A 12,239-nucleotide genomic window follows, 5' to 3' on the forward strand; every position below is an offset into this window, starting at 1 on the left:
TTATGAAAGTGTCTTAACTTCTTCCTTTAAAGCTTTTTGTGAAGGGTCCTAATGTCTGAAAATTTAGGCCTTATTTTTGTATGTCTTATAGGAAAAGTTTTCAAAAAAAATTATGGAATCCCATTTTAATGATTATGATCAATGTATTTATAGTCCTCATGTCTCAAAATTTATGATTTATTTTTGTATAATTATCTTTTATATAAACCAACGTAGATCCATCTTAACTCTGGATTTATCAAGCGCTGAGAGGGATCGAAACTCTCAAGGTGCAAACATTTCCTCAAATTTTTTAAACCTCTTTTTTGAGTGGAAAACTTGAGGAAAATTTTGCACCTCTATAGATTTGATCCCTCTTGGCGCTTGATAGATCCGGAGTTAAGATGGATCTATGCCAATTTTTAAAAAGTTAACACACACGTGCGCGCACACACACACACACACACACATTTAAAGTGTTTATATTATTAATATTAATTATTGTTAAAAAATATAAAAGTATAGAAAAATATGTAAAATACAAAAAGAATAATATAGTGGAAAAACCCTTTAAAATTCTCGATGGGGTGACCACTGAGTTAATTGATGGGCTTGGGGGATATGCCTGCCACCTTGAAGATATGTGCACATTCAATGACGGGCTGGCATTGCCACCCCATGCATGCATAAGAATACGAAGGAAACTCCAACTATGTACTATAGTGAGCGGTCTGCAAAGCATGACGAGAGTTTGAAGGCTTCAGTGGGAGAGCATAGTAGAAAGGAAAATGCCCGATCTCTTGGAGAAAGTGGAACAATTTGCTAGTCGTGAGAGGGAAAATTTGAACCATACTATTCACTATAAGAGGTTTATGCCACATGTTGAGAGGTCTTTCTTTGCTTGATAGTGGAGAGAGGATTACATTAATTTGGAGTGCCCTACACAAAGGTGGTGCGAAAGAAATTATTTTGGTGGTTTCGGGAAGCATTGATGTCAAGGTGTTATTAGTGCATAATAGATTATCAAATTTTGAGAATCATAGGTTTCTAACTGTTTCTTCACCTCTTGGACTACAAATACCTCCTCCTGCTCAACACTCTCAACATGTTATGGTGATCTTACTCTGGGGAATTATGAACTCCTTTAATTTCCCTTTGAAGCTTGATGCTTGCATTCAAAATGGGTTGTGGCACTGGTTAGATAGTTGCTTTGTTTGGATTTTTGGTACTATGTTATTGGGAGTTTTGTTCAGTGGTTAATGGTTTAGTGGGACAACCTCATGGTTTCATATGTTTCTTGTTTTTATTCATGGGTCTCTTCCTCTATGCTATGGTGACTGTCCATGGTTATATAACCTTTCTGATGTATTTATCTTTTGTTGGTTTGTCTGGAGGTGGATTTCACTATGTGGTAACTGTGTTTGGATACATTAGTTTTTCCCTAGCCCTATCTTGTTTTTAAACTAGGAGTTGACTTCCCTCAGTAACCATACCCTCGATATTTCCCACAATTGCATTGCTACTTGGAAATTTTGTTTATTAGCCCTCACGCAACGTCAAAGAATGAGAAGTTGGTGTGAGGAGGGGAGGGTGGTCATGGCCCTTAGGGCTAAAATAGGGCCTAGAAGTAGGCCAAGGAGGCTACTATATCTTACCATTCAATCGCCCCCCCTAAGGCCAAAATGAAATCCATCAATTAGAAGCTCTAGTGACTAGAAGCAGGAAAACCTTCTCTGATTAAGAGATTATGGATGATGTTAGTCAATGGATTCCTAACTTTGGCCATACTAGGGGTAGGAGGAAGCAATATATCATTGCTTTCTCCTTGTATTGTTAGATGAAGACCCTTCTTGACGCAACATATTCTATTGGTGGCTAGCCTTACACGGAGGTCCCCACTTGTCATTTTAAAACTCCGGTCCCACGTTGACTTCGCTTTACAAACAATGATTCGATCCACACTGTAGATCTCTTACTGTCAGATCCAATGGTCAATATTCACTCCGAAAAATCAAAACAGTTCGTTGATCCTCCACCATCGATCAACTCGCGCTAGATCCAACGGTTCACAAGGATTTCGGATGCACAACTTGCACGAAGAGTACCCGCTTGAAAAAATGGTTTTCTCTCTCCACCCAAGTGCTACGTGTCCTGTAGTTAGTGGAATCAGAGGCCTTCCTTGAAATACAACTTACAACTTTTTGTCCGCCCGAAATACCACTTTCACTATTTAAAACCCGCTCTTGGATATAACCACGTGTGTTAATTTAATAATTAAGCAAAGCCCTTAATGACTAATTTTAGTGCTTAATCACGAAATTAACCCTTAATGCTAATTGACCCTGATTTATTGTCAATACACAGAAAACCCACAACCACTGAGATTTGCATTAAATGTGAAATTACAGAAAATACCCGGTTAACTGTCTGGACGCGGACACGCTAAAAGAAACAAGAGTTTGCACCAGGATTACAATACAAATACACACTGGATCAATTTCATTAATATAATATCTGTTACAGAGTCTTGGCCCTCTCGCTCAATCACATCAATGTATTAACCTTTGTTTCAATCTCAAACCCTCTCTAACTCTCAAACTCTCATTTCTCACTCAAACCTCTATCATCCCAGCTCTGCTAATCCTTTTCCATTACATTTTCTTTCTTTTATGAGTCATACTCTATTCTAACTGCACTAAGAACTTGATCTCTATTTTGATCAGTCTAACAATCAAATCTCTATCTTTAATCTCTACTACACACCTATGCTAACAATGTAGCCTTAGTCTAAAATAAGATAATTTCCTAACTATTACAATAATGAAGTAAAACTAAACTTCGAGAGATCCAACCCTCTCTACTAAAAACTGACTTTTTGACCACTCAAGTCATGAAATTCAACTCTTTTAACCACATCATGTGAACAAATAATCACATTGCTGGCTAAGCCCAGATGCTCCTGCATCAGACTCCTGGGGAAGAAAAGAATTATCCCTCAGACTTTCAGGGTTTACTCCATACTTTTGCAACTCTGTTGTTGTCAACCAACTGGCATCCTCCACTGGCTATCCTTTCCATTTGACTAGATATTGAAAATAAACTTGTCCTCTGGTTCTTTTGGTAACTCTTTTTTCCAAAACAGCTTCCACCTCTTTCTTAACTATCTTTGGCATTTGTTCTTCCTAGTTCAAAGTTTGAACTTCATCTTCTGTAGTCTCCTCCTGTAGCTCTATCTCTATCTCCTTGTATGGATACAAATCTGCAACATTGAATATAGGTGATATCCCAATCCCTTCTAGCAATTCAATTTCATAAGCATTACTTGAAAACTTTCTTATAATTCTACATGGTCCTATCTTTTTCATTTTCAGTTTATTGTAAGTCTTGGCAGGAAATCTTTCTTTTCTCAAATACACCATCACTAAATCTCCCACTTGGAATTCCTTCTCTCTTCTTTTCATATATGTTCTCTGTTTGTATTTTCCACTGCTTTCCTGCAATCTTCCTTTGACATCTTCTTGTAGTCTTTGCATCTGCTCTGCAAACTCTTCAGCTTTTGCACTTCTGATCTCCTGTTTACCCAAATCTCTAAGCTCATACACACCTCTTGGATTCATCCCAAAAACAATCTGAAATGGACTCATCCCAGTACTTCGGTTTGGAGTGTCATTATAAGCAAACTCAGCTTGAGCTAGTGCTAAATCCCATTGTTTAGGACTTTGATTGGTCTGATATCACTCGTGAATGATCTCAAAGAATTAATGAAGGTATTACAGACTCATGTGTTGGGGTGTGCCTATGTTATTTTATGCAACGGATCGATAAGATTGCGAAATACACAGACACTGAAGTAGTAAGAGAAACACAATAAGATAACACATTAACACAACAAGTTAATAAGGAGTTCACCCAATCCTCCTAGGCTACGTCTCCTGGTCCCGCTTTCAATGGTGGCCTTTCTATTGTGTCTTAAAAAACATATTTTTTACAATAATGAGCTTAATTTGAGTCTCATTCAACTTAGGATGATCAGTAGGATTGTACTTGGAATCCCCAAGTCTCTTGAGTACACAGACTCCCCTTACTAAATCTCGACCTCGACTGGTCTCAGTGGCATGAGTCCAATCTGGTACTCAATACTTGACAGGTATACACAGAAGAGTTTTCTTGAACCTCTCAAGCCTTTTTCTAGAGTTCACAGACTCTCGGACCTTTTCTGTCTCTGTCTGGCTTGATGCTGCCTTTGCTTTGCAGGTCAGCTCGGCTTCTTCTCTGTTCTCTGCAATTCACTTCTCTCTAGCCTCTCAGCTTTCTGCTTCCTCTCTCTCTGCCTCCTCCTTACTCTTTGTCTCTCCATGGCTTAAAGCCAATCCGCTTCTTGATTGTTCATTTCCGCTTCCCGACTGTCTAGATCTCCTACCTCTGTCCGTTTGAATTCCCTTGCTCTGTGTGGGACCTGCTTTCTGACGGAATCAGTGATTTCCGTACGGTTTTATGCTTTCGTCGAGACCGAGCGCTTAGGGGCTTTCCTTCACTGAGGGGGACGCCCTGCGATACACGATTAGTGCTTTAACTACCCCTGTTTTTGGATTTGACCTCCCGTTTGTCAATTTGTGCTAGCACGTGGTTACCATGGGCCAACGGTCTGCGCGCTTTGACCAAGGGTCCTCGTTGCTTTGTGCTAATCACAAATTGCCATTGTTTAGAGGTTATTTCTGATAAGCTTGACATCCATAAGACTTTGAAACTTCAGCATGAGTTTTACAAAGTTCAGGAAACTTTTAAGAGTGTTTAAGGATCCGATTCGGATCATGACCTTCCCACTGAAAAAGCTTTTGGACCACCAAAAGTTGGTTTTCAAGCATCGACTAAGTGACAATATAGCTATCTCACTTGTCCAATCTCTATCCATTTTGCACTGCTTGGCTTTGATCCCTTGAGTCCAATCCTGAAGTACTCAACATCTCTCCTGCGCGTCGTCCTCACCTTCCTGTCCAGAACTGTGTGTTCCTACAATTCATTAAGGTATTCAGGTAATAGATCGTCAATAGAAGGCAATTGACTCTGCTCTTCAGGATATTCAATTAATGAAGGTTCAAATAGTCCCAAGCTATCTGCATTAACGACTAAGTAGATGTGCATGTAAGCTGGTAAATCAAGGCGAAAAGCATTCTCACCAATTTTCTCAAGTATCTTGAAAGGTCCATACCTTATTGGCTTCAACTTCTTACCTTCACCTTGCATTCTGTCTTTGCTAATATACAGCCAGACTTGATCACCAACCTGAAAACTGTGCTCCATCTGATGCTTGTCATGCCTTGCCTTGTACTTGGCTTGGCTCTTTTCCAACTATTCCTATACTGCTTGTGAATCTCTTGGATTTTTTTAATGAACTTGGTTGCTTTGTCCACATCACTGTGTCCATCAACCACTATGTCTTTACCAAAGACAAAATCCAAGGGAGACCTTGGTGTGAAACCAAAACAGGTCTCAAAAGGAGATCTTTGTGTAGAAGAATGTTTATCACGGTTGTAAGCATGTTGCACATAACATAAATGTTCATCCCAAAGTTTGGGATGCTTGCTGCAATAGCCTCTGAGCAACTAGATCACTGTCCTGTTGACCACTTCTATTTGGCCATCTGTTTGTGGATGAAAGGCTGTGCTCTTCTTTAGTTTGGTGTCCATTAGTTCCCACAGACTTGACCAAAACTTCCCAACAAATCAGGAATCTCGATCAGATACAATGGAAGTGGGTAATCCAAAATGAACCCATACATGTTGGAAGAACAACTTTGCTGTTTGTTCAACTGTAATCTGTTTGTTACATGGTATTAGAATACACATTTTACTGAACCTATCCACAACAACATATAGATAGTCATGACCTTTTCTAGATTTGGGCAGTCCCCCAACAAAGTCCATGGAAACACTTTCCCAAGGATGAGAAGGTACTGGTAGTGGAGTGTACAAGCCTAGTTTTCTATTGCTGGGCTTGCTTTTTGCACACATAGTACACCCCCTTACATATCTAGAAATTGTCTCATTCATTTTAGGCCAATAACAAAATCTTTGCAGCTGTGCAACTATTTTACTTACACCAAAGTGACCTGATATTAGATAAGTGTGTGCTTCTCGAATTATCTTTACTCTTTCAGTTTGTGGAATGCATAACTTTCCCAAATGATACAAGAGTTGGTCCTTAATATGATAATCCAATTCTTCTATTTGTTTGCCATGACTTAAAGTTGCATATACATCTTTAAAATCTATATCTTGAGCATATTGTTCAATGTAGCTTTCATGCAATACATAATTATGCTTAAGTATAGTAGATGCATTGATGATTGGTCTAGACAACATATTTACAACTTTATTGTGTATGCCCTTTTTATATCTGATGACTAAATGAAACTGCTGTAGGAAACCCATCCACCTATAGTGTCTTGATTGCTGCAACTTAGTTTGGGAGTGTAAATATTGAAGTGGTTGATGATCAGTATGTATAACTGTCTCTTTGCCCATTAAATAATGTTTCCACTTTTTCACTCTCTGTAATAATGCATACAATTCTTTATCATATGTGGGATAGTTAACTACTGCAGAATTAAATGTTTCAGAATGATAACATATGGGTTTACCGTGTTGTATCAACACTGCTCCCATGGCATAGTCAGTGGAATTTGTTTCAATCTCAAATGGTGTTTGAAGATTAGGCAGTGCTAGTACTGGTGCTGTACTAATCTTTTCTTTCAAGGTGTCAAAGGCTTTTTGCTATTTGCCTCCCCACTGAAACACCTTGTTCAATCCTGTCAAAGCATGTAAAGGTGCTGCAATTAAGGAAAAGTTAGCAATAAACTTTCTCCAATATTGTGCTGCCCCTAGGAAGCTTCTAACTTCAGTAGCAGATTTGGGTTTAGGCCAGTTTACAATGACTGCAACCTTAGAGGGATCTATCTTCAATTCACCACCCCCTACTATATGACCCAAATAATTCAAAGATGTTTTACCAAATTCACATTTTGAGAGTTTAACATAAAGTTTTTCTCTTCTTAAAAAATCTAGAGTCTGTTTGACATGGTTTAAATTTTCTTCCCATGTTTTACTAAATATAAGAATGTCATCCAAATATACAATTAAAAAATCATCAATAAACGGTCTGAGTACATCATTCATTACTCTCATGAAAGTAGAAGGAGCATTAGTTAAGCCAAAAGGCATAACCAGCCACTCATACAATCCCTGCTTTGTTTTGAAAGGAGTCTTCCATGCACCTTGCTCTGCAACTCTGACCCGATAATATCCACAATGCAAGTCCAACTTGGAAAAATAAATAACGTCTTTCAACTGATCCAGTAGATCATCTATGCGAGGAAGGGGATAACGATTTTTGATTGTTATCTTATTCAGTGCTTGGTAATCTATGCACATTCTCCACGAGCCATCTTTCTTTCTCACCAAGACAATTGGAGACCCACATGATGATGTGCTAGGTCTGATGAACCCTTTCTCGAGCAGCTCCTGTACCTGCTTCTTGATTTCTGCATTCTCTAAAGTGGACAACCTTTTATACCGGTGGCTGAAATGGTTGTTTCATCTCCTGAGTCTGACCCCAAATCTCTTTGAATAGCTGCAGCAGTCTTCTTCTTTTACCCTCGAACTTCTTAGGTCTCAACTCAGGATGAAAAACCCAACAGAGTTTATCATCATGCCCATCCTTTTTATAGTGAGTGCATGAAGACTTTGTCTTTTGTACAACATTGGCCTTCCTCTCTTTCCATTTATATTTTCTCTTCTTCTTATTCTTGCTTGTAGTGGGTTTGGATGATCCCCCAACTTCTCGGACCAAATTCTTGCCTCTAGCCTCTAAATGGGTAGCTTGAATAGAGACCTCATCTATGCTAGTAGGGTTAAACATGAGAATGGTATGTATTAAATAACTGTGTAGACCACCTATATACTTTAGCAGAGTTTCAGGCGAGTCTAAATAAATGCCTAGAATCAATGCTATTTTTCTAAATTCTTGAGTATAACCTTGTACACTTTGCCCTTTTAATTGTCGAAGAGTTTTCCAGCTCATCATGGCTTGTTGCATATAAGCTAGTGGATAGAATTGCTTTTTAATTGCAGAAACAAATTCACTCCAGACAGATAGGATTTTACCATACTTCTTCATGTCAGCTTGTGTTCAACCTTCCCACCATACCAAGGCAGTTCCTCTAAGGCGTAGGCTGGCCAACTAAATCTTACTTCTGTCCGAGTCAATATTCTACACCTTGCAATACATATCAATCTGTCTAATCCAATTATCCAGCTTCTCTGCATTCAACTCTCCATCATAGATAGGAAAATCAAATTTAACATCTAATTTAATAAAAGATGTCCTCTTCTTATTTTCAGGGCTATTAGGAGGTGTGAGAAAGTTTTCTTCTTTCCCTTTGCCTTTAGAGTGGTCATGGAGGAGAGATTCTTCTTCTCCTTTATCTTTGGAGTGTGATGAATATGCATCTCTACCTTTCTTAAATTCCCTATACATTTCCTCTACCATGGACCTCATGGCTAGGAAAATGTCCATGAATTGGGGGTCTGATCCCTAGGGACTTTCATTTGACATTTTCTTTCTAGGATAAACTCTTCCAATTTCCGGGTTAGCTTCAACCAACTCTTCTTCTCCTAATTTAAGCTTTGATCTAGTTAGCATTCAACAATAAAATCCAGCACAAGCTTGTCTAACCTTAACAACCTAGAGCTCTGATACCACTTGATTTGAAATCACTCGTGAATGATCTTAGAGAATTAATGAAGGTATTACAGACTCATGTGCTGGGGTGTGCCTATGTTATTTTATGCAATGGATCGATAAGATTGCGAAATACACAGACACTGAAGCAGTAAGAGAAACACAATAAGCTAACAAATAAACACAACAAGTTAATAAGGAGTTCATCAAATCCTCCTGGGTTACGTCTCTTGGTCCAGCCTTCAGTGGTTGTCTTTCTATTGTGTCTTAAAAAGTAGAGTTTTTACAATAATGAGCTCAATTTGAGTCTCATTCAACAGAGGATGATCAGTAGGATTGTACTTGGATTCCCCAAGTCTCTTGAGTACACAAACTCCCCTTACTGAATCTTGACCTCAACCAGTCTTAGTGGCATGAGTCCAATATGGTACTTAATACCTGACCGATATACACAGAAGAGTTTGCTTGAACCTCTCAAGCCTTTTTCTGTAGTTCACAGACTCTCGGACCCTTTCTGTCTCTGTCTGGCTTGATGCTTCCTTTGCTCTGTAGGTTAGCTTGGCTTCTTCTCTGTTATTTACAATTCACTACTCTCTGGCCTCTCAGCTTTCTGCTTCCTCTCTCTCTGCCTCCTCCTTACTTTCTGTCTGTCCGTGGCTTAAAGCCAATCTGCTTCCTCATTGTTCGTTTCCGCTTCCCGGCTGTCTGGATCTCGTACCTCTATCCGTTTGAATTCCCCTGCTCTGCGTCATCATCACTGTGTAACGCTTCACAGGGAGGTGGCCACCTGTTTCCTCACAAACTGAGTGTCATTTCTCTTTGAATGGTCGTTATTTCCGTTTCTCCAAGATTGTCGGCGAAACTGATTCCTTTGCCAACTCATCGGTCATGCCGGACCTCAAATCTTATGTGACTTGGCCTGTTTCCCTGTCGAATCCAGTCATCCATCGGATCATTTCTCCGCCGTTTATCTGGAGCCTCCAGATCCTACGGTGTCCGTCCATATCGGGCAGGTAAGTAGCATGACTTTTACCCGTCTGATGTGAGCGCTTTTCTCTCTCATCCAACAGACGCGTGTCACCCAGTGTATGGCATCGGGCGGGACTCAATTGAACATGCTTACCACTTGAAGCCCTTCCGATATCCTACAGGTTTTAGTGTGGGACCTGCCTTCTGACGGAATCAGCGATTTCCGTATGGTTTTATGCTTTCCTCTGGACCGAGCACTTACGAGATTTCCTTCATTGAGGGGGATGCCCTGCGATATGCGATTAGCATTAATTGCGTATCAGAAAATACCCCTATTTTTGGATTTGACCTCCCGTTTGTCAATTTGTGCCAGTGGGCGGTTACCATGGGCCAACGGTCTGCTCGCTTTGATTGAGGGTCCTTGTTGCTCCTTGTTGATCGCAAATTGCCATTGTTTAGAGGTTATTTATGATAAGCTCGACATCCATAAGGCTTTGAAACTTTGGCATGAATTTTACAGAGTTTAGGAAACTTTTAAGAGTGTTTAAGGATCTGATTCAGATCATTGATACACTAAACTTCTCAATATGTTCCCCAAGCTTCTGTTTACTACCTCGGTTTGTCCATCTGTTTGAGGATGGTATGCTGAACTGAAACTAAGGTTAGCTCCCAATTTCTTCCAAAGAGTTCTCCAAAAATGCCATGCAATGAAATGTGCCATCTTAGAAAATCTATCTACCACAACATAAATAGAATCATTCCCCCTTTGAGTTTTAGGTCAGCCCAAAACAAAATCCATGCTAACTGCATCCCATGATCGGTTTGGTGTTGGCAATGGTTGGTAAAATCCTGTATTCTGGCTTCTCCCTTTAGCATGTTGACATATCCTGCACTTCTCAAAAAATCTCTTAATATCAATCTACATCTTTGGCCAATAGTAAAAATCATTTACCTATGCAAAGGTTTTGTCTTGTCCAAAGTGACCAGATAATCCTCCACTATGTTTCTCCTTTATTATGTTTTCCCTCATAGAACATTTGGGAATGCACAACTTGTTACCTTTAAACAATAACCCTCCTTGAATGAGATAATCCAACCACTAACTTCTGTTATGAACTATTGGATTCTGAATTGTTGTATATATATCTTTGAAATTTGCATCATCTTTGTACATTTCAATCGTTTCCTCAAATCCTACAACACCAACTTTGAATTCTTGCACAATAAAACTTACCTTGCTTAAAACATCAATAACTTTGTTCAACTTACCCCTTGTGTGCTTTATCACAAAAGTAAAGCTCTGCAAAAACTCTACCCACTTGGCATGATTCTGGTTTAATTTTGGCTGGTTGTTTATGAACCGCAATGCATGATTGTCAAAATACAATATAAACTCCTTTGCTAACAAATAATGTATCCATTTCTTTAAGGCTTGTACAATAGCATAAAATTCTTTATCATAAGAAGAATACTTCTTCTTAGCTTCATTTAGTTTCTCACTAAAGTATGCTATTGGTCTCTATTCCTTACTCAAAACTGCTCCAATTGCAACTCCACTAGCATCTATTTCAACTTGAAATACCTTTTCAAAATCAGATAAAGCCATTACTGGTTTCTCTATGATTTTCTCCTTCAGCAACTTAAAATTCCTGTCTGCTGCTTCTGTCCACTTGAATGGTTGATTAGTCTCCTTGATTGTTTCAAGAATTGGTGCACAAATCTGACTAAAGCCTTTGATAAAGTTTTTGTAAAAACTTGCAAGACCATGGAAGCTTCTTACCTCGAATATATTCCTTGGAATAGGCCAGTTCCAAATTACTTGGACTTTCTTTGGATCCATTTTCAATCCTTCTTTAGAAACTACAAATCCCAATTAAATTAATTCTTCCTTCATGAAACTACATTTCTTCACATTTATCAGTAGTTTCTCTTTCTGCAGAGTTCTTAGAACCAACTTAAGATTCTCTAGATGTTCTTCTTTACTTCTGCTCAAAACTAGAATATAATCAAGATAAACAATAACAAACTTGCCTGCATATTCCTTCAAGACTTCATTCATTAATCTAATGAACATGCTAGGTGCATTAGTGAGTCCAAAAGGCATCACTAACCACTCATACAACCCACTGTTTTTTTAAATGTAGTCTTCCATTCATCGCCTTCTCGAATTCATATTTGATGATATCCAATCTTCAGATCTATTTTAGTAAAATACTTTGATCCACTCAAACAATCCATCGAATCATCCATGTGTGGCGAAGGAAATATATACATGATAGTGATCTTGTTTATGGCTCTGGAACCTGTACACATTTTCCATTCACCTCCTTTCTTTGGACTGAGTACTATTGGTACAACACATGGACTAAGAATCTATCTGATTAGTCCCTTATCCATCAATTCTTGCACTTGTCTTCCAACTTCTACATTCTCTTGAGGAGTTAGTTTATATGCTGCTTTGTTTGGAAAACTTGCTTATGGTATTAGATCAATATGATGACTAATTCTCCTGATTGGTGGCAATGCATTTGGCAACTCATCCACAATAATAT

The sequence above is a fragment of the Pinus tabuliformis genome, chromosome Q, assembly GCF_031772625.1.
Source record: "Pinus tabuliformis cultivar Carrire ecotype Pingquan chromosome Q, CPIR1, whole genome shotgun sequence".
Taxonomy (NCBI): Eukaryota; Viridiplantae; Streptophyta; class Pinopsida; order Pinales; family Pinaceae; genus Pinus; species Pinus tabuliformis.